Genomic DNA, 27,340 nt, shown 5'->3' with positions numbered 1-27,340 from the left:
TAAGTCATGAAAAAGTAATGTTGTCCTCTAAACTTAAGTAAGGCATCCTGAAACACAACATTTGAAGATGAGTGCTGTACTGGATTCCCTAAAAAGCAGAGAATTCTCGGGAATCAACCAAGGGACAAAGTGACACAAAAACATGCAGATCCAGAATTGTATTTCAACACAAAGAATATTTTCTAGAGCAAAGTCCCCGCTAGAACCAAGTGATTGAAGATTCACTTAATATATAGGGCCAAAGCCTAGAAATTGCAGAATTCCTCTCTTGTGAAACACTAAGTGTCCTTAACTCAGTAGGATTTTAGCACTTTGAAATATCAAGCCATTAGGGATATTGGGAATAAAGATATATATGACAAACCTGGACACACAACCTATTGTGAAAATTAATTTTAATGGTACAGCATCACCTGTGTGGATTTAGTAGTACTACTTCCTTAGTACAAGGTGACTACAACAGTCAATATAACAATGGAAAAGAAACATTTAAATCAACAAATTCTGGCTGAATGCCTTATATCATGAGGAAAAAGAAACTTGTTCCACACATAGAGATATGTCCTTTTTGATTCACATCATTACATAAATACTATGACAGCATACACAGTAAGGTATACACCTACATCCACTGAAATCTCTTCACCCATCACTGGGGTGCACCCATGCTCCATGCTGGAAGGGAACAGCCATTAAAACTGTACACAGCCAAACTTCACAACAGCTCAGAAGAAGTGTAATAGTGTATCCAACAGAAACTCCAAAAAGAGTTTTGGTTCAGAGACTGTAACATTTCCAAACTGGACTGTAGTCTAGTACACTGGAATGAGTATCCCTTCCCTCCCCCAAATGCTAAAGGATCTTTTAATTATCACAAGTGGTTGGGGAGTTGATTTTACACAGACCACCTGAAAGGAAGCAGCTCAGCAACAAACTGTCTCTTGATGTTACACTGAAGCCATTCCTCTGTAGTGATACTGGAGAAGTACAACAGGTTGATTCGATAGAACCTGGAGCCTCTGACCAAGTATGACTATGCTTGGTCTATGAGATTTGATGTGCTGTGTAGCCGAGAGGTGATATGTATTGGTAATTTCTATAATAGGTTTATACTAGCAATAAATGCTCCTACCTACTTTTAGGGCAGGCCATTTTTGTTTCTGAGAAATGGCCACTAAAGTACATTGGTTAGGATTTAAATACACCAAAGTTTTAAAAAAAAAAAAAAGCAGAAAACTAAACCTTGCTTCTCCTCTTGCCTCCCTGTACCAACTTTCCCATACAGCACTGTTCCATTTACATCAGGAACTGAGGAGCAACAATTCTGCCTGAAGGGTAAAGCAAAATGAAAACATACAAAGAGATCCATTCTTGCCAGTGCTGCAAGAACATCACCTTTTTAAGGTGGAGAGCAAACCTGGGAGAATCAGGATCTAAACACAACGTTTCTGTTCATAGAGGCTGTAACAACTTTGGGAATCTCATTCCCAGTCCCCCCCACCCCAACCCCTGGTACAGGCTAGGACCGGCACATGCAGCCCTGACCCCGTGTGCCCCGCGCTCACCCATGTGGGCTGAGCAGAGGTGGCAGGGGACAAACTGCTGCTCAGTGTGGGGAGAAAGCAGCCTCTCTTCCCCCCCCACCCCCATCTCCACCACATCACCACCGCTTTTGACCTGCCCCATTGGGCAGCACAGGGCAGACATAGGGCAGCCCTGCACAGGCTCCAAGCGGCCACACAAGGGAGTGCCGGTAGCGGGAGGGGCTGCTTTTCCCCCGCACTGAGACTAAACCCACCCTCACGTGTACAAGCGGTCCTGTAGTCTGATTTAAAACATGCAGATTCTACTCTATATAATCTTCATTATATTTGAAGCACCTGAGGAATAATATATAGTTCCTTGCTCTCTCCACAACTTAGTTTAAAAAAAAAAATAAAAAATCAACCGATATCTTAATGCATATTTCATGTATACACCTAGCCTAAAGCACACATTTTACGCTTTACTTGGTTTAAATATCAGTAGAATGAACATAAACAGGAAACATATACATGTTTACCTGAAAATTTCCTTCCGTTCAGTACTCACGTCCACAAACCCATTTCAAAAGAGTACTTAACCCAGCTTGGGGTTAGAACCAGACCAGTTAGTTGCTAGGAGAAAAGAAATGCCCACTTCAAACCTCATTGCCCTTAAATCCTTATATCTGAAATACCTTACAATCAAGATAATTCAGTCTTACTTTCCTAATTTACACAGGTGGAATACATTGGAAGAAAAAGCACATTTTTCTCATTCTACAGCATGGGAAATTCCCCCAGTGAAAGAAACCAACATCTTTGGATGTCAAATGCTACTTCTACTTTGTTTCCAGATCTGTTGACCTTATTTGAAAGAAGGACATTTTCAGGTAATAACAGATATGTTTTCCAATTTTGCAATGTGCTAAGGCCCATTGATTCATTACAATGGAATTTTCACTGCACTTTGATTAAGAAATAGAAAATGGGATCACCCTTTAAATGCAGACAAAGTATTATATAAAAAGCTTCCTTTTTCTTCCAGGCCAGTGATTATCAACCAGGATGCCTTGGCACCCTGCGGTGCCTTAAGATCCTTTCAAAGTTACCATGGGGTGCTACACAATGTTAGGTGTGCAAACATAATTCAAAAGATAAACCTAGACCATTTCAAATAGGAATTCATAGTGTTAAAAACATTCTGACTTGCTGTGGTCCTTCTGAGTTCCTTGCGATAGAAGAATTGCTCTAGTATTTTTCTATAGTCAAAAGGAGTGAAAACGAAGATCTAGCATTTTCCAAGGGATGCCTTGAACCTAAAAAGGTTGAGAACCACATTCTAGGCAGGAAAAGGTGAAGAAGAATTCTCTTAAGGAAATGATATTGGCTAAAAAGACAGGATAGTGATGTGACTGTGTACAAGATCTTAATCTTAATCTTGTGTACAAGAAACACAACATTTCTGTCCTGAATTGATCTGGTGTTTCAAAAAAAACCAAAAAACAGACTTTGCTGGTTAGCAGAAGGAAAAATACTTCTTGAGTTCGTATTGAGAATGAATACCAGGAGACTTCTGAAGACTACCTGTTTAAAACGCACAATACAAGTTCCTATTAGAAAAGGCTTCCTAATTTTAACATCTGATTAGAGATTGTAGCTACAGAAGATAAAATATAAATCACACCTGTTGCAAGGTTTCAAATCTAGGTAGTATTAGTAAGGAGCAGAACAATACTGCACAGAACTGGCATCCTGCTTCAACATTTATAAACTGACAAAATTCAGTTGACTTTTTTTCCAATCCAATCCATTTCTTAAACCATAAAGGTGCAAAAGGCAGAAGTCAGTTTTTGCCAAGCAGTCCTGTTCTGGGCAATTTCTTTAATCTTCTCAGGCTGAACGCATCTTCTTAACTTGTAAGGTTGCTGTTTTGGACATAATGTTCCATGGAGGCCCATTACAGATGCAGTAGCAAGGAGAGGGAGTTGAGCTCAAAAGCTTTTACTGCTCCTTACAGAACTGGCAGTACTAGCAGTGTTGGTTAGTGTTCTCGATTGACAGCCAAAGGGGAGGAGACAGCTGAGATCTGTTCTCAGAAGCATAGCTGATTGACTGGTGCAGTCTCTTTGGATTTAGCCCTGATTTTTCCTGTCTGCTGACAGTGTTGTCCCCCCCCGGATCTTTGTAAAACTGGAAGAGCTGCTTGCTCATTGAGCCTTTTTTTTTTTCCAATTTTACCTGCCTCCCTACCTGAGGAAGAGGAGGAGATGGTGATGCAACCACCACCAGACTTGGTTGCGTGAGATACATGAACTCAGTCCAAAGCCAGGCAAACTCCCTGGTGAAACATGCAATGAAAGCAGAGAAGCAGGAGCGCCAGTCACTGAGTACACATCACGGGGTGAAGCAGAACTGAGTGGACAATCTCTCCTAACAGCAAACTGCAGCCCTAGGACACAGCTGACACATTTTGTGCCAGACTGCTGGCCTGAAATGAAACGTCAAGTTTGGAGCTCCTCACGGGAAAAATCCAGAGCAGAGACGTGACTGACGGGACCGGTTCTGCCCCCACGCTGCAGACTGAGGCATTGTAGGGAATCTCCGGACCTAGCAAAGTGAAGAATGTTTACTCACAATATTTGGTTTATGTGAGAAAGTTTGTAAATCACTTTGATACATTCAGCTTAAAGGTAACATACAGTACAGCCTAGATCATTCTTTGGGTTTGGTTCCTTAGCTCTTGTGAAGGTGAGGATGTGTGAACCAGCATATCAAACTACTGGATGGGACTACCGAGGTGCTAGAACTGAGGGGAAAAGGAGCATCCTTAGTTGCTGAAGTTGCATTTAAATAGCTGCATGGCTCATCCTCAACTTGGCAGCCCACTGCAAACCGAGTGGGTTGCAAGCTATCCAAATATGAACCGTCTGGGTTCTACTATATTATTATATAGTTTAAATAACTCTTCACAAACAGTGTCACTGGACAGCAAAAGGAATGAAAGTCTTCTGATCTATTAGAAGGGAACCACAAATATTGCTGCAGCTTAGAGCTTGTCTATGTGATAAATGAAGGCAAAAATAACCAAGTTATTTGCCATTCATACCTTTCATTATTTAGGTCCTAATCAGTGTGTGGATACTTGTATGAAACAAAAACAAGACTGTTCACACAGACTGGAACCAAAATAATCCAAGGTATGAAATAGATGATTTAGTTATTTTGATTTCATTTACAATGCAAACGCATACCTCTTCTGTCTGAAAACTATCAGTGAGAACAGACAGTGAGGTCAATGAAGAGATAATGCATTATTTTGGAGGATTAGGATATAAACTGCTTGTGGGCTGGGTGGCTCATTTAGATTCTTTATCTGGTAATAAAGAATATCAACAAGCAGATAAATGTGTTCGTATTTCTCCATTCCTAGACACTAATTTTTAAACAACAGTTTTGTCTAGTAACCCTTATGTGGCCTAAGCAAGCAAATAAACACAGAGAAGTGTTTTCAGGTCACAGAAAGGGTCCTCTTGGGCTACTAATTCCAAACGTTTACAAATGAGCTTGCCCTGGATGAGTCTGCTAAAGGCTACTATGAAAAGGGAATTTAATCAAGCCTGGAGTGTTTTGCAGAAATGATTATATGGCTGTTCTATATTTCTCCATATGCGAGATTACCCCTCCCGTTTGATCAGAGAAACAGCCGCTCTGAGGATATATTTTTTTTAATTTCCGCATTCCAAACAAATAGCAAATCTGAGAGTCAGTCCAGAACCATAAGTGGCCCTAACTGCTGGCAAACAATCTCCACCCCCATCTGGGGCTTCAGATGTTTCCAAAACTTTTGGCAGGCATCCTACTTGCAGGTCCAAGCCCAGAGGGCTGGGGTTCAGATGCGACTGAGTTTTACTTGCCCTCATTCGTAAGGCCCCAGGGGCAAGCCAGGGAGAAGTCTTGTCTTTCCATAAAGTGGGCTTAAAAGCAAGACCTTCCCACTCCAGCAGCTAAGTGGGAGATTTACTATACATTACCGTGGCAGATATTGTCCCCGTGCCAGGAGAACAGTTTCCCCCGGTGCAACTAGGAAGACTGCCTCCATGGTCACGATGTTTCCCTTGCCAAGTAAGCACAGACTATACTTGATCTGAGCCCACAAGAGCCACTTTGAGGAAATGGGCTCCAATGCACCCAAGATAAAGGATCTTGACTAACAAGCGGGATATGAAATCATCATCCTACCTAGGAAAGACATTTTCTCTCTTTGTCACATGCACTCGGGGTGCATTTTTCTCTTTTGTTTAAAGCAGTGGTGTCAAACATCCAGTCCATCAGCCAGATCCTGCCCATGGGGCTTGTCAGAATGGCTCCTAGAGTTGTTGTGCAGGCACAGCCAGCAGCAGGATGGCAAATAGCAGTGGCATTAACCCTTGTGGCCAAATGAGTAGCCCTGAACCAATCCTCATGCCAGATCAAGCCTGCAGAGCAGCCCCATGCACTGGATCCAGCATGTTCCCAGAACCAGTCTGGAGTGTAGCCAGCAGCACGGACCAACTGCAAGTACTACCTGCAATGGCTGAGTGGGACTGGTTCGGCACGTGCCACAGTAAGGCACAAATTTAGTTCAAAACCCATGGGCAGCGACCCGGGCCAAAAGATAGGGCTCTATGGGCTGTATCCGACACCTGAGCTGACAGCCCTGCCTTCAATTATTTCCACTTACCTACCTTGAAAACTATTTCAAATTCACTCAAAAAAAATCTGAAATGTGAACATGCATTCAGCCATGGAGTCACAGAAATAGCCAGCTGAGTGATGATTAAACATTTCTCAAACTGTTAAATTCAATCTTGAGATGGGAAAAAAAAAAAAATATAGAGGAAAAAAGGGTTCTGACTAATATCGCACAGAAAAGAGATCTTGGTGTCATTGCACACAGCTTGTTAAAAACATCAGCTCAGTGTTCAGCAGCAGTCAAAAAGGCAAATAAAATGTTAGAAGGGGAACTGTACATAAAACAAAATGAGTCACCATGCCCTTTTATAAATCTGTGGGGCTTCCACACCTTGAATGATATACAGCTTTGTTCCCCACACCCTACAAAAGGATACAGAAGAACTAGAAAAGTACAGAGCAAGACAGTAGTGGTGATCACAGAGAGGCATGGAGATTAGGACTTTCATCTTAGAAAAAGAGAGATTTGAAGAGGGACATGATAGAAGCCTACAAAACATTAAACAGCACAGAGAAAGGGATTTATTATTTATGATCCCTCAAAACTGTAAGGAATAAGTGGATACAAAATGAAACTACTAGACACCTGGTTTAAAAGAGGAAGGTTTATCCCTTGGGCTAGGGACAGTCATTAAACAAACTGGTTTAAGTGGTCAGAAACCAGTTTAAACCTGTAACAGAACAGAAGTTCAGCTCATATAAACAGGTTTCAAAATGGCCAAAACCAGTTAAGATAGATCTGGATGAATGCAGTATCATATTTAACTGATTTAGATTAAACCAGTCTATCACACTTCTGTCCCAGATCCCCTCCCAACTCAAGTTAACTCCTAGTCTCCCAGCATCCCAGGATGGTTTGCATCTCCTCTGCAACCTCCCCTCCCCCTGGCAAGGTGGGCAGGCTAGCCTTTGCCCGTGCTGCCTGCTCCAGCTGAGCAGGGCCAGCCCCACTCCCAGGCCATCACAGAGATGAGGCAGCAAAGCCTCTGTTCTGCAGCCCTGGTCTTGCCTGTACCTGTCAGCTCCGTGGGGTGGGGGAAAAGGGGCAACAGAGCTCCCTTCCCAATCCCTGGATAGGAGTGTTTCCCCTCAGATGTGCACCCCGCAGTCACTGATGCTCAGGTGGAAGGAGGGGGGAGCAGTCCCTCCAGCTCAGGGCCAGTTTGGATCCTGGTGCCTTAGTGGGGGTTCCTCTGCCCTGCCACCTGGCCCCCAGCCGCTGGTGTAGGGGGACAGTCCATCCAACCCAAGGCCATGCCAGTGCCCTGCATCAGCCCACATGGGGTGGGGATCCCAGTGGGCAGGGTCCCCTGAGCCCTGCTGCTGGTGCAGAGGGAGAAATCTCTGCTCTCAGCCCTCTGCATGGTCCAGTGCTAGCTTAGCCTCACCCTGACAGGTACAGGAAGGGGAATGGTCCCTCCAGCCTGGGCCCAAGTTGGCTCACGGGACTCTGTTTGGGACGGGGCACAGAGACCTGGGCCGGCCCCAGGCTGGAGGGACTTTTCCCCTGCATCTGTGGGGGTGGGGCTAAGCCGATGCTGGACTGCAGCGGGAGGTGGGAACTCCCCCACTTGCAGGGCTGGCAAGGCAGTGAACATAGTAGATAACCTGCAAACCGGAAGTTCCCAACCCCAATTGCTAGACCCTGCAATGGCAGAAGGTAGAAAATTCTGGACATCCCTTTTTCACACCCCCCTTCAGCATACAGTCTGCCACTATTCGAGAAAGGCTAGTGGGCTACATAGACGTGTAATCTCACCCAGTAAATGGCATTTCTTATGTTCTTATATACATGACCCATCTTGATTATTTAGTATTTTAACAGTATTATTTAGTATTTTGAAAGTTCATTAATCTCTCTTAATTGCATTGCCAGCCCAATATTATATACTTTAAGCTATCCTACACCTCAATTATGCTGCCAAGCTCCTCTATTGTTACAGCCCCATATTTCTGACTTTCATGTTTCCAAAGCTCAAGACATTTGTTATGTTCTAACCAATACATAATTCTGCTCCTCTATATCCTTCTTGAAAATTGCATGTTACCCATTCATTCTATGACTGTTCTTTTTGTCTATTTTACCTAATACTATTTTGGGTTTTTTTGGCTGTTTTATACGCACACTTTTTTGCTCATTATCGAAAAGGCCCAAAACTTTAAACGACCCTCCTGTTTCATGGTATATGGCTACATACTAACAACAGAAAACAAACAGTGCAATACAAGCACAGGGTACAATGCCAGAGGGTACCTGGTTGTGCCTTTAGATTGTAATCTTCAGGGCCGAAATTAAATAGTAGATTTTAGCTGTTACATGTTACCATATATAATTATACACCTATACTACTAATAATCTTTAAACACATGCTCTAAAATAATGCATGCCACAATACTTTCTGAACCCGAATTTCTTGTGCAAGAGTAGGGATTGGGAAAAAGAGAAGAAAAAAGCCAAACAGGGCCAAGGTGTGCTTTCAAATACTGCAGGTCTTCTTCCTTTGGGATATTCTTGTTTATTAGATTTTACTAAAACAAACATCCCCTCTCGCTTTCCTATGCTTCCTTCCCCCACTTGCTTTTCTTAAATGAAGATCAAAAACTAGATAAAAATATCTGTATTAGCACTTATACCACTAATCTGTATTATTTTTATGATGGAAAAAATTCTAAACTGTAACTATGTAAAGCCAGGTCAGTTTTAAAGTGATATTCATGACAGCTTATTCAAAGTTCTTACCACCCTGCCCTTAGGGGGAAAAAACCTATTAAAAAGTTTTCCTATTTTTTGTATAAAATAGTAACATTTACCAAATTATGTATTTTAGTAAACATCTTCTCTAATAGTTATTTTAGCTCAGTTACAATTATTTTTAAATGCATCAGAATTAAAAACATTAAGTAAAATCTTTAGACAGAAAACAAAAACTCATTTTTTTTAATCCTTGCATGCAATAAAAATTACTGTTATTATCCAATTTAAATTGTTCACAAAGTCTATGTGAAAATAGGTGATGCCCGATGAGCAGGAATTATAAGTAAAAAGCTTCTTTGTGTTCAGACTATAATTTATGTCACCTAAAAATCTTAAAACATTCAGAAATTGATTCTTGCATTCATATTTTACAAATGCATCCTTTTAAAAAATGTGTGTCGGCACCACCTGTGACCTTTTTCGAATGGATATAGCTTAAACATTTATTTGCTTTGTCTAATGGCCCAAATTTTTATTTCAATTAAAAAAAATCCCACACCTGACGTGTTAAAATGGCAGCATAGCAATTCTGTTAAAAAAGAAATGACACAGAAGCTATGGTTATATACAATCCCATTTTCACTCTGAAACCCAGGAGTCCATGTTTTGCCCTTCATTTCTCCACCATCCCTAAGAATGAAAAATTAGGATACATACCTAAAATTCTGTAAGATATACATACACGCTAAGTTTTGAAGTCCTACAATTGGCAATTTTAATAGTATTCTAATTCTAGTAGAATCAAAACCTTTCATTTATTCAGGGGTTGTAGGGATCATGCATCATAATATTAGCAGCCAACATAGATAATATCCAGGGAATTTTTAAACAAAGGAATTATGATAAACATAGGTCTTAACACAAAATTTTTATAGCAAGTCAATTTAGTGATCTGTAAATTACTGTATTATTGAAAGATTGTTATTTTTTGTTCCATAGTCACAAAGTTTCTATAGGCCAACATCAATTAATTTTACCAAGAAGCCTTATAAAATGGAAAAGTACAGTAAAAGAGCTTGTACATACATACTCTTGCTATTTGTTAAAAAAAATGTAACCATCTATTATCTGATCCCATATAATTTACAGGTAATGAAGATGCCGGAATTACCAAGATGCAGAATAACAAAAATTTAAAAGCTATTAATGTCCTTTGATTAACACCAGATTTTCTTAAACAGCTTTCTGCTATAATAAAGCTATGATAGTTCAGGGCTTTGTTTGTTAGTTCTACAACTTAAAAAACAAACAAACAAAAAAACCCAACACAACAACCCAGAAATGACACAGTCTTCAACAAATTATCAGTTCTCATTTCTAATCCCCACGCTCCCTGAAAAAAAAACAAACCTGATTCTATCATCTAAACTGGATTTACATGATACAAAAATGAGATTAATGCCTTGCATAGCTTTATAAATCTATCATGTCTTGTATAGCCTGTCCTCAAGCTGAAGACAGATGAAAGAGTCTATTTCTGGTTTAAACATGTATCTATTAGTTTCTTTATAAAAGAAAATATTTTAACTTTACTTAAACTTACTTATAATGACAAGAGGCCAGTAATGTAAGAAAAATACTTTTTAAAAAACTGATTAACTGAACAGGTTTTCTCCCCATTTTTGCAACCTATAAGCACATTGTGCCTTTTTCTTAAAAATGATATATTTATAATGATTTTCTGATTCTGGCACTGGTTTTGTATTAATTTATAATGCTATTTTCGCTAGATTATTTTTATCAAACCAGTCTGCCATACAATTACTGCTTTTTTTTTTTTTTTTTTTTTAAACTAATCTGCCTTGAAATAAATGATACATAAGGATTTTTATCTGTTTGTAACATGCTTATTTACATTTTCTATGCTAATGAATTAGGCCTAGAAACTGCTTTTGAGAAAAAATATAACTGAATATAATCATTGGCTGTAATCAGTCTGTAGAGGCTTTTTAAAGCTTCTTTTCAAAATATTTTTAAACATTATATTATAAAATTCACATACCTGCATCATACTGGCATTTAGCTTCATTATGCAGAGTTACTGAAGATAGGTTTTCCATAGTATCATATCAAGGCTCTATATTGCTCCTTTTTAAGAGCTTACTGAACAAATACACTTAGTGGATAATTCAAGCATTTGTAGGTACCTGCTCAAGCAGTCTGTTAAGGCACTTGCTGAAGCCTGAGAGACAATAGAAAATCAACAGCTGTATGTTGTGATGTCAGTAACACTCTAGCCAGTCACCACACAGAAAAACTAAATGCATCAGAGGCTATATTGAGCTCTTCATTAGCAATTCAGTAGCAAGTGATGCAAAAACCTTGTGAAGCTGTGAATGTGTTATAAAATGGCTGTAGGGATTTTAATCATTCTTCCCATTAAAATTCTGGGGCATGCAATCAGACCTTCTCCCACCAGAAAAAGTTTATACTATGCAACTCTTTTCTTCCTGCTAATTAACCCAAAATTCAATATTGTATGAAACCAGTGTTGTGTGCAGTATTCATTTTCCTCCTAACTCCATATATAAATACAGTCTAAATCTACTTATTCCATTTTATATCATAAATATTGGCACAGAAACACTCAAAAAATAATAATGCTATTTGTCTCTTAAGTACTTATATGGCTCTCATCACAATAATATCTGAACATTAAGATCCAGATCCACAAAGGCATTTAAGTGCCTAATACCCAATGAATTGAACTGGAGTCTGAAGCTGAATCTAAGCTTTTGGACTGCCGAGCACTTCTTTATTGCATTTTCAATTGCAAGGGGCAAATAAACTGTGAGTATATGTCAGTTTGGTTGCTCCATGTCTCTTGAGAAATTAGTTACTTTAGTATACCAGCAGCTAGACTCAGAAAGAGAACAAATGTCTAATGACAGCATTCATGCTACCCCGAGGTGTTTGCTGGATGAAGCTACTCACTCAGAGATTTTCCGAGCAATATATTAAGAATACCCTAAACCTGAATTGAGATACACGGCAGAATGGTAAACTAGAGCTTCTTGCACCTCTGGAACAGGGGATGTGTTTGGGCCTGGAACAGGACAACTAGCAACACTTAAATGCACGAGAAAAGCTCCACCTATCATTTACTGCACTATCAGAGGACCAGGATTCCAGAAGTAGTACACCTCAATAAAGCTGTCATGACTAACATACATAAAACCGAAATAACAAGGCAGTGTGGGCTGAACTCAGTCTTCATTAATCATTGTTTCTACTAAGCATTTTAGCACATATCCCATGACATATTGTAGATGCCTAGTGCAACTTACAGGAGATTCAACTAGCAGACTCCCACAATTCCTCTTCTGGAAGCCATTACTTTGACTATTGCCCTTTTAAATTGTAGTCAAACAGAATGGCATGGTGGGCCACATTTTGCCTACCCCTGGACTAGAGTGTACTGATTATGATACTCTGTAATTTTTCCTCCATGCTATCTGGGATGCAGGGCCCCTAAAAAATTTAGAAAATTAATATTTATCTGCCCTGGGCTCCCTGTCATGGAGCCCTCGATGGCTTGCCAAAACTCAGCAAGCGGCCCTCCACCCGAAATAACTGCCCGCCCCTGCTCTAGCCACAACTTCACTTCCCCATCAGTAATGAATCATAACTGCTATTGTTTGAACTCTGTATCCATTGTGAACCTGACCAGGTCAATTCCACTGTCGCTTCATCCAAAAAAAGATCTGAGCAACAGATCCACGGGCAGAGGAGGGACTAAAAAGATGTCTGGAAAAGACAAGTATTATGCTGTCCATCACTATCACAGCCAATCATTCTCAGAAGCTAGAGTGGGCAGACTAGTGGAAATATGCTGCTACATAGTCAGCTTTGTATCATCTGCAATTATACTCCACAGCATTAATACTGCTGAGTACAGCTGGCCCAAAACCAGATTCTTCCTGCATAGAGAATCTTCCTTCACTAAGAAAAGAAAAAAAACAAACTTTTCTCCATGCTCAAGTGTGATGGGACAAATAAAAGCAAATAGACTCTCTTTATAAAAAGCCTTTTTGGAAAATCTCGAGAAAGGTCTTTCTCCATCCCACCTCAACTACTTGATAGCACCAAGCCAACCAGCACATACACGGGTGTATAAACACAATGCACTTTCTCCATGCTTCCTGCCCTCTAGCCCAACAGGTAGTTTGGCATAGGGGTGGGAAGAGAATGAATTAGGAATAATAGCTTTTTCTGTTATCTTCATAACTAGAGGTTCCACTTACGGGAGGGACTAAGATAAATATTCTTCAGAGAATTCCATGAAGAAAGAACTGCTTCAAAACAGCCAACATCTCCCAAGAGTCTCAAGGACATCCTGGCCTCAGTTTCTTTCAGGTATGATGTCTTCTTTTAAAATGGTTGTTCTCTCACTGTTCATAACAGAAGTGAATCTGTGCTACAACTTGGGGAAAATGGCAGCCCCCTATGCTATAAGAAACCAAAGATAAGTACTCACAGTACCGGCAGAAGAAAACTGTGGGCACCTTAAGACGTCAGTTCCAACCACAACAACGGATCACAAAAAATCTTGCCACACATCATTAGACACTGGTACTTGCCATGGAAAAGAAGTCTGCCAACTGGTATCACTACCAGACGTCTTTTTGAATTAAATGATCATGGTAAAATATAAATGGAAAAAATGTATACCAAGATGTCCCCACACTAGTAGTTGCATACCGCTTAAGTGAATTCACACAATGCTATACTCCGGTAAGATATTAATTTTATTCTAAAATCTGGAGCCAATTCAAAGACTCCACGAGTCAGCATAAAGCATTTATCAGCTAAACATTAACAGTGATCAGCTAATAGCTAGAGTGATCCTATGAAACAATTTGTAAAAGCTTCAGTCAACTAAATAATGTCTATATTATATATCCTTAGTCATTACAGATACAGACAGTAGGAAAGGATTAAACCATCCCCCCCAAGATTAAACATAAAATTTACCTTTCCAAAACCTGAAAAAAAGCTACATTTAGTCAATGTAATTTAGCACCAAAAAGTATTCTATAGCACATAGTGATTACGGACCAGGGAGACCAGAGGGTGATGGGGAAGAGGGAATGGGGAACAAAACAGATCTGAACAATTTTAAAAAAGCATGGAATTGTTCACTGAAGGTACAGATATGCATCAGATCTCTACTGTAGCGCAACAGAAAATTCCCACAAATTCCAAAACCACTGGTGTCAGCAGGAGGTATTGGTTATTTCCACTGCAATAAAACTAAAGCAAATATTGGAATATTGAGCAATCAATTCCTTTCTAAGCAAAAGGTAAGAAATTATGATATTCTTAATACTTAAAATTAAGATTAGAGATCCTAATATTAGGAGACGCTAGGAAGATATATCAGTCTTTAATTACAATGTATGTATCATACAGAGAACCATAACCCAAAACTAGTTTCTTTCTTCTTAGACATGTAATGTAACAGATCCCCACTAGATGTTGTAATACACTCTAAAAAGCTAGGAATGGCTTTATGCAGAGACTATGCAATGTGAACTATGTACAAAGAATAGAAAAATAATTCAACAAGGTCCAAAAAAGCAAGGCAGGATAATAACTTACTTACCTTGAATATAATAAACATAATTATCCTAACACTTTCTCTCTTAAGGAGGAAAGAAGGTATAATATGAAGTATCCTTGCATGACAAATTCATATCGGAACACATTGTGCAGTAGCCACATAATTCTTTAAAAACATGTTAGCTACCTTAAGCTAACTGATACTCCATTAGCTAGGGATACAAATATATTTTTAAAAAACAGCAGCGTGGGGCATTCTGATCTCAGAAATAGATATCAAAACAACAGCAAAACAACTTTTGATTTGATTCACATTTCAGGAGCGATAAACACTCTTCAAATACATAAATGAATAATCAATATGACTGTTCTTTATTTCCTGAATAGCAAGTGATCAGATACCCTGAAACTGTAGACCTGTTAGAAAAGAGTGAGATACAATCAGACCACCAGTCACTTCCAAATGATTCTCTCGATCAGGGGTCAGCAATCTATGGCCCATGGTCTGGATCTGGATATAGGACTTTAGCTTGTTTGGTGGTGGCGGAGGCTTCCCCAGTGCCATGATGGGGAGAAGCAATGGGTACTTCGCACGCTACAACGGGGAACAGCAGCGGCAGCAGGCACTTTCCCTGTGATGCAGCAATGGAAAGCAGCTGCAGCTGTGTTCTAGCACCTGCCCACCTGCCTTTGACCCAATGCTGGGTTATTCCAACCCACGGCCTGAAAAGGTTGCCAACCATTAATAGAAGAACCTCTTAACAGAAGAACCCAATATACTGCTATGCTGAAAGCCTAGACATGAAAGAACATAGTAACTATTTCAAGCTAGGAAATAAAGTGATCCCATAAATCACTTTACAAATCAATATGCACAGTTTCTGCTCCTAGTAAAATTATATAATAATTAAGAAGGAAAAAATGTCTCTTTATGTTTTAGAATACAAGAAATCAGAGCAACAAGCATAATGGATTTATAATAGGCACGGTTAAAGATACAGCCCACAGAGCCCCATTACCTGCCTCCTAGTGCTGGCCCTGGGTCTCGACTTGACCCCATATATATACACACCACAGACAATGCATGCCAGACTAGCCCTGCATGCAGAGCCCAAGACATGCACTACACTGCACTGCACACGGCACCCACACCAAGAGCTGCACTGTACATGGCATCTGCCTGGGGCCAATCCAGGTGTCCTCCATGCCAGATCCAGCGCCCATGAAGCCTGCTCCAGACCCACCTTGTGTGGTGAGAAGAAAGGTGTCCATGCCCTGTGCCATTCAACTGGCACGTCGACTGGTCCTGCACTACTCATCCAGTCCACAGGGCCACATGCTTTTGATACCTCTGATTTATAAGAGCAGAATTTACCAGATTAAAAGACACAAACGTTAAAGAGACTTGGCATACTAGCAGACAATGAAAAGGCAGATCCTCTTCCTTGCCTTATGGACTCCTAATGCTTTCTTATCCCTACTCTATACTCCCTGACCAATCTCCTATTTTGCTTCCTGCCCTATCTCCCTGATCTGCTGTGTGCTGCACACAGAGGCTGCCTGTGCCACAGGATGACCAGTAGATAGCTACTTAATTTAAGTATTTGACACTACTTCTAAAGAAATCTTACCCTAAAAATTAATTTAAATTGGCTTAGATATGAATAATCACAGACTGAGAACTGATTGTGTTTTCAGACCACAGGAGAGGCTGAAAATGGAGAACAGTTCTGGTAGTCATGAAGAGCTCAAAAGACAATAATTGTACAATACAGCGAACATATGGACCAGAAATAAGAAGTATTCAGGGAAGACTAAAAACACAAACACAAACAATTGGGTTAACAGGAAATGAATGGGGCATACATCCTCTTCATACACATGGAATAGACAACTCATAAAGAACTACAAAGAAAATAAATCTTCACTTATGAACTGAAAAAGAGTGACTTTTCTCAATTCTATAAAATGGTTCAAGGGAGACACTTAGCAGTCCTAATGGTTTAACTTATACATGCTGGGTACATCTGCATGTGCGCTTTACTGACTGGATTAATTAGCACCACAGTACAGCATCAGTGTTTACACGTGTGGTGGTACTATGCTGCAGTAAAGTAATTAACACCACAGTTAGCTAGTACTGCTGGGGACAAGTACTATATTATGGTGGAGTACTTTGCTGTGACTAAAGGTACATGTAGACAGTGAGCCTGGTTGCAAATTGCACCTAGTTAGCCCAGCCAGACTCCTGGCTGCCACCTAGCCACACAAAAGTCTGCACGTGCATCACCCACGTACACCAGCCAGCCCCTCCGCTGCCTGCCGCTGCCACCTAGAACTGACCCCCACTGCCACCCAGTCCTTGCTCCATCCTAGCTCTAATTGCTGCTGTCCTGGGCAAATGTGTAGACACTGTGAATGGAAGCAGTTTACTCTGGCTCAAACTGCTCCAGAGTTAGTTGTTTCACATTAATTACATCCATTAAGCAGCACAAAGAAGAATCCACACAGACCTTTTTAAACTGAACTCTTTTAGGCATGCATCTTCCAAGCAGTTAGAAAGTAGAGACATTTTTGGATACAAACATCCTAATCGTTACTTGTCCAAGAATTCTGTGAACTGGAAAAGAGATGCAGACAGATGTCATAGTCCACAATTGTTATAGAAAGACAGGCACTTGACTTGGCCAGAATGGTTTAGTCAGGGATAATCCTGCTTTAAGCAAGGGGCTGGACTAGAAGACCACCCACCCACAACAGGACTGTGACTGAATCCAAATGGTTTTGGACAAAAACCAAACCACTCTCAAACTCAGTTTCTCTCTGCCATAAGCAGATAATCTAATTACCATTGTTTTACTTCTAAACAAGCATACATCCCTTATTGCCTCATTTTTGCTAGGAGCAATAATATTCTTAAATTATTTTTGAGGATTATGCAGAAGTAAAACAGCGTTCTCCAATTTATAAGAACTGGAAAATGCAGCAAGGGTATGCTAGCAAATGCAGATAGTGATGAAATAAAATATATGTCATTACTGTCAGCAGATAATTACTGTGAAGGTCTATATGCTTTTAGTGAAGCTGTACTGTATGGCAAGAAATACTGATGCTAATAAAACTTAATGGTCTAGGACTGCTAATTACATTCAGTTCTAAATACCACATAAATTTAGGGCTTTTACATAAATTAAAAAGAGACATGACTTGAAGCAGCCATAAGGCCTAAGGGCAACTGAAACCTCCAAGTGTCTTAAGGAGTGGAGACTAAAAAGTATCCATGTTGTGGTTCTCTGTCCAATGCAGACAACTGTCCTCAAGGATTAAACTTTTTCGGTAAACTGTGAGACAGTTACACAGTGGACACAATATTCAGCTTCATAACCAGTTTTAAAAATACTTTCAGAGTCCAGTTATGCTGAAGGAGATGGTGGGGGTGGGAAGAGGGAATCCATACTAACAAGACTAATGAGTAAACTCTACAGACTTAATACACATTTAGCTACACCAAGAGCTACATCTGTGACATATTTTACCAACAGTTTTCAAGAAACTAGATTAGCACTAAAAAGATCAGATTTTTCAAAAGGAAAATGTCTTGACATTACTGAAGCAAGTAGGGGAAAGAAGATAGACAAGGATGTGCAGGGAACGTTTTTCATAAGTCAAGGGTGGTGAGAACAGGAAAAGACATAATAACCGTGTCCACTCCTCCCATTCCAACCCTGGTTTCCCTTTGTTCTGGACAAGGAATGAAGGTCACATGCTGGTGGAATACAAAGGAAACTTAACTAGAATGAATGTGTTATAAGTATGGTATGGAAGGTCCTTGGAAGTGATAACTGCATTTATTCAGCCATTCACCCAGTTCAACATTAGATTACCTGATTGCCACAACACCCGGGACACCTACATTTTGGTAAAAATATAGCGATATCAGAGCTAAAAAAAGACACATTCTTGGTTTCAGAGGGACATGTTACACAAGAGAAGCTGCTCTTGGCACAGAGAAGTTTTATTTAAAGCCATCATGGCAATTGATCTGGAACATGAACCAGTTATTTTCTTTTGATGATTAACTGCATGCTGGTTGATTTTCTGAACAGTCAGATTTTCTGGACCTCAGAAGTCAAATACAGTTAAACTTTAAAAAAAATTTCTATACATGATCAAGGGGAGCCACATAGTTCAGTTGGTAGGGTGACTGGCTACAGACTGGAAAAACCTGGGTTCTATTCCAGGTGAAGGAAGTGAATTTCCATTCATTATTTCTAGTTCCAGCATCGCCCACTCAGCCTCCAGTCCAAAGGGTACCAGATGCTATCTGGGGGTAAAGATCCAGAGAGTGGTGCTAACCACATCAATTCCTCCTCATCCTATGGTTAAAAAAAACACAAAGCCAAAAAACCCCCAAGAAACAGTGGAGGTCTGCCTTCACCATCCCAATGGAACTTAACAGTCTGTGAACAGGACACCTTTTACCTTTACATGATTCAGAGGTGCCTTACTAATTAACTGTCATACGGCAAATGAACAGATTACAGAAACGGGAGAATCCATCACGAACTAGAGTTCTGGACACAAAATACATAAAACTGAGAAACTCATGCTGTTACTGTAACACTTTGTCTTTCTTAACCCAAGTATTCCTATTGATATCCATTCTTGTACATGTTTAACTTCTAAAACAAAGCATTTTGTAGCCCAAAGACCTACCTTGTTATTTTACCCTGTAAACCAGCTACATAAATGTTCAGGCACTGAGTAATTACATACTTTTGCCTACTGTAAGCCTATTTGAGACATGACACTTTATGCTATCACAGTGAATGAACTATGTATATTCCGAATTGTATAACAGGATGCAATTACAAAGATGGTATTAAAAATGGTGAGACTCAAACCAATTACTTTGAAACAGAATAAGTGGAAAGGAATAAGGAGCATCTCCCTCCATCTCATTGAAATTATCTAATTTTGCCATTAGTTGCTGATTCACTGGAGAGAACCAGGAAAAGTGTGTATGATAGACCCAAAAGTCACCTTCTCCTGATCAGAAGCTGGACAAGAAACATGGATAAGATAACACAATCCAACGAACCCTGTCCCTATTAGACACTGCTTTTCAGGTAATCTACAGGCAATAGAGTAACAGAGTATTCCATTTTTACTAATGCAGGTACTAATATAATACTGAGAAATGTTAATGAATTTCTCCTGGAGTAATGATGGGTCTCCAAGAGCTAGGAAAGCATTACTTCGGTATGCATTCAGGCCATTTATAAAAGGAAGAACAACTCTTCTGAAAGGGGTCATCCCAGTAGCAATAAATGGACCTAGAAGCCTGTGTCAGAGAACAAATTGAGATGACCATTGGTTTTGTGAACACTAAGGATACGCGAGAGGTTCTCAGGCAATTCTCCAAATGCTCTCTCAACACCAAACAGCACCTAGATTAAGTTTTTCTTTCAGGGGGGTACCTGCAACCAAGAATGCCATATTCCTGTAAACCAGACATTTTCAGAAACAGCAGCTGGTAGAGACTCTGGAAAAGCACAGGCTGTATTGTCTAAGAAAATTAGAACAATTTTTTCTGTTGACTGTGAACTGCTTTCAGCTAGCTGCTCCAATTGTCATTTATATTCAGTCATAATACCACAATGTTACTTTTAAGAATTGTATAGGAGCCTACAGCTCCTATACACTTACCTCTCTTATACAGCTGGGGTACTAGATGTCTGTCTGACGCAAAGCAATTTGTTTATAAATACAATATCAAGTTCAACGTCTCAAGAAAGATCTGGGAGGCTCTCACTCAGACATATCTTACTCATTTCTGTATTTTAACAGAGCTGTATTTGATTGCATTTGGGCTATAGTGCAAAACGTTAGCTTCTACTTTTATTCCTTTTGCTTTCTCAAAAGAGTTATAATGAAAACTTAAGATTTCCTGGAGGCTGACCACATGGGTCTTCTCATTCACCATGGATGACTGAACATTTGTGCACTGAAATCGTAAGGGGCTGGAAGGGACCTCAGAAGATGATCTGGTCCATCCCCCTGCACCAGGCAGGAAAGACAACTGGGGTCAGGTGACCCCAGCAAGGTGACTGTCCAGTCTTCTCTTGAAGATTTCCAGGGTAGGCAATTACACCACCTCTGGAGGGAGCTTATTCCACAGTCTGGACACTAACTGTGAAGAAGTTTTTCCTAATGTTGAGCCTGAAATGGTCTTCCAGGAGTTTGTGACCATTACTCCTGGTTTCCCCCAAGGGTGCCCTGGTGAACAGATGTTCAGCAAGCCCTTGATGTAATCCCCTAAGGTAGCAGTAAGCTGCTACCAAGTCCTCTCTCAGCCTTCTCTTTTTCAAGCTGAAGGGTCCCAGGTCCTTCAGCCTTTCCTTGTATGGTTTGCCATGCAATTCTCTGGTCATACGGGTGGCCCTCCTGTGGACTCTCTCAAGCTTTACCACATCCTTGGTAAAGCGTGGCATCCAGAACTAGACGCAGTACGCCATTTGGGGTTTCACCAAGGTTGAGTAAAGCAGAAGAATCACTTCTTTGGTTTTGTTGGAGGTGCACCAATGGATGCATGCCAGAGTATTATTTGCTCTGCTGGCAACAGTGTCGCACTGCTGACCCATGTTCATACAGTGGTCTATTATTACCCCCAAGTCCCTTTCATTTGTGGTGCTGGTCCGTTTGGTACCGCCAAGCCTGTAGGTGTGTTGGGAGTTGTTTGTCCCCAGATGGAGCACTTTACATTTCTCAGTGTTGAACTTCATTTGGTACTGACTCACCCAACTTGTCAGCATGTCTATACCCACCTGTACCTTTAGCCTATCTTCAAGCGTGACCATGCTTCCCCATAACTAGTATCGTCTGTGAACTTGGCCAGTGAGCTCTTCAGCCCATATCCAAATCACTGATAAAGATGTTGAAAAGTACTGGACCAAGTTCTAGTACTTTGACCTAGAACTTGGATCAAAATTACCATATTTATTTCAAGTAAATAGCTGAGAGAATGTGTCAAAGGGATGGTGATAATGGCAAGAATACTCTGATTTGTAACCAATAGGTGGCAGTCACTGATGGTTTAAATTTTGCATACAAGCTCGGAGAGAAAGAGAATTAGGGGTGCACTGATAAAGATTTTCTTGGCTGATAACGATAGCTGATGATTAACCAACCATGTCAGCCAATGCCAATCTGATAATCAATATTTAGTAATAGTGCAAGGCATTTTAAACTACTGAAATAAATAAGCCTTTTATTAGAGCTCCACAGAGCAACTCAAAACGTTGTATCAAGTATCCGGAGCTGCCTCCTGCCCTTAATGGGGAAGGAGGTGGTTGCCTCATTTCCACACACATCACCCCCTCACCCTCAGCTCTTACCTGCAGCCCTGCTCCACACGCAGTCTGTGATGCCATCCTGGGTGGATGGCACAGACGACTGTGCAGACAGCAGCACTGGGTGCATTTGGAGCCCTAGAGCACGCTGCTCCCTCAGCACTGGTAGGCCCTGTGCAGCTGAGCTCCTGTGGCCACTAGCAAGAAGCTGCTTATGCAAAGGTGACCAGTGCCTGGCGGAGCGGAACATCCCTCGAGCAGCACCTTATCCCGCCTGCACACAGCCCATCTCCAGGGCAGGCCTGCCACTCAGACCCCTGCTGCACACACAGCCTGGCCGCAGTGGTAGCAGCAGGACCTGGTAACAGTCCTGCTGTTGCTAACCATGGCACCCTGTAACCACTTCCCGGGGTGCCCTCCCACTGCTCGCTGGGACCTGTAGTCTGTCACAGGCTCAGGCCAGTGGTCAGGTGCAGGACTAGACTACACTAAGAACCTAAGACACAAAACAATATCCTTTCACTAGCTTCTAAAGGTCTGTTCCATGGATCTGCACTCCAAACCCTTACTTAGCCTCTTGAGTACATACTTTTTGTCATATAAACTACAATTTTCCCATTCTCTACAAACCTAATACCTAGAAGTTTTCAGTTCTAATTCTGCACTGTAAACATTATGCACTACTACAGAACAAACTCCTCACATAGCCTAGATGACTGGAAAACAGCAAATATAGGGCCAGGTTTAAAAAAAAAATTATGAGGTCATTCACCTGAAGCAAGGTAACTTCTCAGCCAATAATTAGAATCTATATATGGAAAACTTATAATTTGTTATCATTTTCTATACATAAAATCTAATTATTGGAGAGTCATCTTAAATTTGCATCCCTACCATGACCACAGCAATATAGCAAGCAGCATAGGGGCGGCAGGCAATAAGAGGCCTGTCCCTTGCCCCTTGCTTCCTATCTTCCTCACCACTTCCCCCTTCTTCTGCTGTCTGCCCAGCCAGACATCAGCAATAGTGGCAGCAGGTCTGGCCCTGGACCCTACAGTGCCTGCCACCTCTGCTGTCTGTTTCCACCCCCACCTGCTCCCTCCACCACTTGCTCCTGCCCACTGTCTGCCTCTGCCCACCCTGTCCCACTCCCATTCTAACCTGAGGCACAGGGCACATGGTCACTCCAGCCCAGGGGTGGGCAATTATTTCAGGGAGAGGGCTGCATGACAGGCAGCCAGGGGCAGATAAATATTAACTTCCTAAATTTTTTAGGGGCCCCACGGGCCAGAGAGGATGGTTCAGCCCATGGGTCACATTTTGCCCACCCCTGCTCCAGCCCCTGCCTAGCCAGGAAACAGTGGTTATGGAAGCAGCTCCAGCCCTGGCCCTGGCCCCAGAGCTGAGGCCACTGCTTTGGTGCTCAGGGCTGGAGTATGACTAGAGCCAGAGCTTGGAAGGAAGGCAAACATTAGGGGCGAGGGCAGGGAAGAAGACAGCAGAAGTGACAATGGGATGAAAGCAGTGGCAGCAGAGGCTGCAGGGCGTGGGAGGAGGGCCTGCAGCTGCAACCCAGGACCAAAGTCAGAGCCACACAACCACCCCTCCTCCCACTTGTACCTGAATCCAAGATGAGGGACTTCTTTCTCCCCATGATGAAATAGGGAAAAGAATGCCTTGAATTCAAATAAATATGGTAAATTTTGCTCCAAGGTCTAGGTCAAAGTGCACAAATGTCCAGTCATCCATGGTAAATGAGAAGACCCATACAGTTGGCCTCAAGAAAATCTAAGCTTTCATTATAACTCTTTCCCCATACCCTTTCCCATCTCTCAGGTCTTATACTTGTAAGGATAGCTTCCCCAAAATGAGCCAGACTTGAATTAATGTGTTCTCATCTTACCCAGTCTGCAGAGAAACAATTCTAGTGCTCATAGCTTCCCCAACTATAACAGGTTGAAGTTAATAAGACTCTGGTCAGTTTCACAGCAGTTATTCAGAACCCTGTAAAAAACGGTACTGAAATTGCTAAGCACCATGTCAATTCCATGTTACTGTTGACTGTCAAAGCTGTGACAACTAACAAGAAGCAGATGCTGAAGCTAGGCATGAAAGAAGAGAAATAATTAAAAGGATGCTGAAAAGAGGGGTGATGTAGCTGAGCCTCTAATTTCTTTCCCCCTCAGTTGGCAGCATGGGCGACTAGTGCCGCCTTAGTCAGGGAGTGGGGCCACGTGCCCCACCTGTGACTGGTCCCACTGACTGGAGGGGAGTGGGTATGAGTCCCTTCGCAGGCAATCCTGCCGTCCCGGGGGTGGGGGGTGTCCGCTGTGGCCGATCACTGCACTCACTGCAGCCGCTTCCGGGAATGGCTGTAGCCGCTTCTGGGAGCAAGGGCTGGCCAAAGTGGCTGCAGCGAGTGCAGCCCTGGCTGGCACTTGCAGAGGGGGCACCGGCAATCCCACCTGCCCCCCCTACCCATCGCCTAAACAGTGAGTGTAGCCCTCAGGTGCACCCCTGTGCACCCCCTACGCATCACCACTGGTTAGCAGCAAGAAGGCGGTAGGAGAGACAAAACTGCTTTTTAATCAGCTAACTGCTTTTTAAGCATGGAAACAGTGTTTCAGATGTCCAATACCCAAAAACCCAAGGGAGACATGAAAGATGGATCCTTCAAGCAGACTAGAGGAACAGCAACAGAGTAGAAATTTCACCTCTCTCACTTCCTTAGTTCTCTCACTGTGTTCCTCTCCAACCTCATGTTTTATATCTACCTCTAGCTAACAGATGTCTGGCACTGAAAAAAAAAGAGAGAGATTAAAAGAAGAAGTTAAAGTGCAGCTAAGTTGGTAGAAACATATTTAGAAAACTTGCTTCACAAAAGACACCAAAGATAAAAGGAAATAACTAGCAAATCAGAATCTCAGGCCTTAGAGATTAGTTTAAAATCAGATCCCTTTCAAGAACAGCGTATTGTGATCCGCTTACCCTTTGGAGAAACTCAGAGACATTCTGAAACAAACACTGATACAAGTGGATCCAGAGAAGCATTTTTCCCAAAACCAAAAGCTTAATATTCTTGTTAATTTTTAGGCAAAATTCTGTAAATAATATTCATATATCAGACATAACCGGAACAGTCACAAATAAGTTGGGAAAGGTAAAAAAAACAACCACCATTTTAAGTCATTTTTCAAAAGAGAAAAATAAGAGACCAACATACAGACCCAAAAGGCAGGGAATTTTGTGTCGCCATTTCTTAAAAAAAAGACCTGAAAAAACAGGCTTGTGACTTTTTCTTGCTTCTTTTCAATATTACATATAAAAATGATAACCTGCTATCCTTGTCAATTGTAAGCTACTTTTTCTTTAGAAATATCAAGAAAAATAATTATGTTTTTCCCTGATTTTGCTGCATAACCAAGTGAATGTCTAAGAAGATCTTGTTAAATAACTGCTTAACTGAAAAGATGCATGTGCTAAAGCTGAGAGAGAATTTTGCCTTTTTCTCTGAAATTATAACCAAGTATTAAACAGGTTTTTATATATATAGAGACTGATCAAGAATCTCTTCCTTGTCCTGGTCAGCAATCATTCTCCTGGCTTCTATTAGCATTTTACTAATTCCCTGATGTCATTACGGTTAGCCATGACCTCAGTGTGATGTAAAAGCAAGAAAATGTAGGTGTGGGATTTTTATTTGGGGTGGGGGGGGAGGGGAAGGGAAGGGAAACAGTGAGGGGGAAAAGGAAGAAGATGGGGCACAAGCTTATTTTTTTGCTCTTTTGCAGATGATCTGTAAAGTTGTTTTACCAATGATTTTCAGAAAGTTACTACTCTTAAAGAACTATATATGAAGTTATCTCTGTCCAGTGATCAAAGGTTTTACTACTGCAGACACTCCCCTTCACCCTCAGGTAACATATGACCACTAGTACGTGGACTGTACTGGACTGCAATGGATCCAGCCAATTTTGATGCCCTCCTTCAGCTGGTTCACCAGTGCCTGTACCTCTGGTGAAAGCGACTTGTCCCAGCCAGGAACATCAATCCCCCGGAACATGTCCATTTCATTCGCAAGCTCCTTTACTATGGGGATCACCTGGCTAAGGAGGGCATTGCTAGCGCTGAGGCTCTCGGTGGCCTCAAGGAAGGGCTTGAGGACCACCACGATCTATCCCACTAGGTTTTGTTAAAGGGACCGCTGATCCCAAAGTCCCCGACCAAGGCCATCTCATGGATGGCTTTCTGTTGCTCGACCAGCCTTTCCAGTATCAGGTATGTGGAGTTCCAAGTCTCCACATCCTGTATGATTTTATGCTGCAGGATGTTCAGCTCTGCCCGTTTGTCCCGCAGCATCTTGACCCCCTTGATGCTCCGGTGGAAGTAGCCTGCCACCTTCCTGCATTTCAAAATAAGCTGACTGGTAGTGACGGCACTGTCACCAGGAGCCCTTTCCCCCTCCAAGGCATGCCTGACTACGGAGTGGAACTTGTGTGCCACACAGCGGCATCATGCACCACCTTCACCATATTGGCCCCAGTGACCATGAACCTTCAGATGAGCTTGCCCTGCCCAACGAGCCACCCCTGCATCACGCAGTTCATGGCCACCATGATCTCCCTTGCTGTATGGGACTAATCCATCACCTTCGCTTGAAGGAGAGGCCACTGATGTCCTGACTGATCGCACCAGTGCCCTGTGAGGGAGAGGTAGGCATGATCTCCTATGACCCCAACTGACTTCCTGCCCTTTGGGCAGGGGGCTGGACTCAATGATCTTCCGAGGTCCCTTCCAGCCTAAATGTCTATGAAATCTATGAAATCTCCACCACGGCTGCTCCAGGTGTCCAAGGTGAAGTGCAATGCCACCTGTAGACCTGCCTTCTGCAGCTCCTCCCTCAAGTACTCCCTGTATGCCTCAAATATGGAGGGCACCACCACCCTGCTAAAGGTGGTGCATGCAGGCATTTGGTACTATGGGGCCATGAGCTGCCTGAACCCTGGATGCTCAACAAAGGACAAGGGCTGGTCATCCAGAGTAAGCATCTCCCCAATGCTCTGGGTGGCCTTGCTTACCTTTGGAATGCATCCCCCTTTGTCTCCACCTTTCCCACACTGGTCCAGGGTGGGCTGCCTTTGTTTCTTGGGGACAGGAGTTTTGGAGCAAGAGGGAGACTTCTTTTTGGGCATGCTCCCACTGAGCCAGGCTGAGGAACAAGGGCAAAGGGGTGCCGCCTCCTGAGATGCACCAGCACCGCTGCAGCAGTGAAGTGTTTTATGTCCTCACCCCAGCTGATCTGCTTTCGGTAGTGCTGGCAGGTAGCATACCTGGGATCATCTGCCACCTCAAAATGATCCCACGTTATACTACCCACCCAAGAATAGCTGGGTATCTAAAAAAAAAAAAAAAAAAAA

At 41.9% G+C, this 27,340-nt stretch overlaps 1 protein-coding gene across 11 annotated transcripts in view; it reads right to left on the bottom strand.

Annotated features, from left to right (window-relative positions):
- Positions 1 to 27,340, bottom strand: part of R3HDM1 (R3H domain containing 1) — a 169,974-nt gene that overhangs the window by 108,538 nt on the left and 34,096 nt on the right. Inside the window, exon 1 of one of the 11 annotated variants that reach the window (XM_019554022.1) lies at positions 11,012 to 11,141. The exons of the other annotated variants lie outside the window; for them this stretch is intronic. The gene's annotated coding sequence lies outside the window, so the exon portion shown is untranslated. Of the gene's footprint in view, positions 1 to 11,011; positions 11,142 to 27,340 lie in introns of those variants that run through there. 11 annotated transcript variants of the gene reach the window in all.

Source organism: Crocodylus porosus, unplaced genomic scaffold (genome assembly GCF_001723895.1).
Source record: "Crocodylus porosus isolate Cpor-Errol unplaced genomic scaffold, CroPor_comp1, whole genome shotgun sequence".
Classification (NCBI taxonomy): Eukaryota; Metazoa; Chordata; order Crocodylia; family Crocodylidae; genus Crocodylus; species Crocodylus porosus.
Note: the sequence above shows the minus strand (reverse complement) of the source record. Positions and strands in the feature narration are given on the sequence as shown.